Below are 327 nucleotides of genomic sequence, written 5' to 3' on the forward strand. Positions count from 1 at the left end.
GAAAAAAGGTAGACAGAGAAAGCGATCGAAAAACAACATAAAAAAATTGGATGGGCCTGTCATTAAAAGAGATTCTATCCAATGCAAAAGACAGAGAAGAATGGATAAAGTCGGTCAACAGATCTTGTGTGGTGCCCCTAAGGTCCAACATACTCAAAGATAGGGGAAGGTGAAAAGCTACACAAAATACAGATAAATCTTTGAAATTGAGGACAGCTACTTTAATATTAATAAATATAACCTACTTTATTAGGCCTACAGCCTAGAATTATAGTTCTAAAAGTTCTTGTCATCGTATTTTCGAAGTTTAACAGTAATATTTGAACT

Source organism: Biomphalaria glabrata, chromosome 9 (assembly GCF_947242115.1).
Source record: "Biomphalaria glabrata chromosome 9, xgBioGlab47.1, whole genome shotgun sequence".
Classification (NCBI taxonomy): Eukaryota; Metazoa; Mollusca; class Gastropoda; family Planorbidae; genus Biomphalaria; species Biomphalaria glabrata.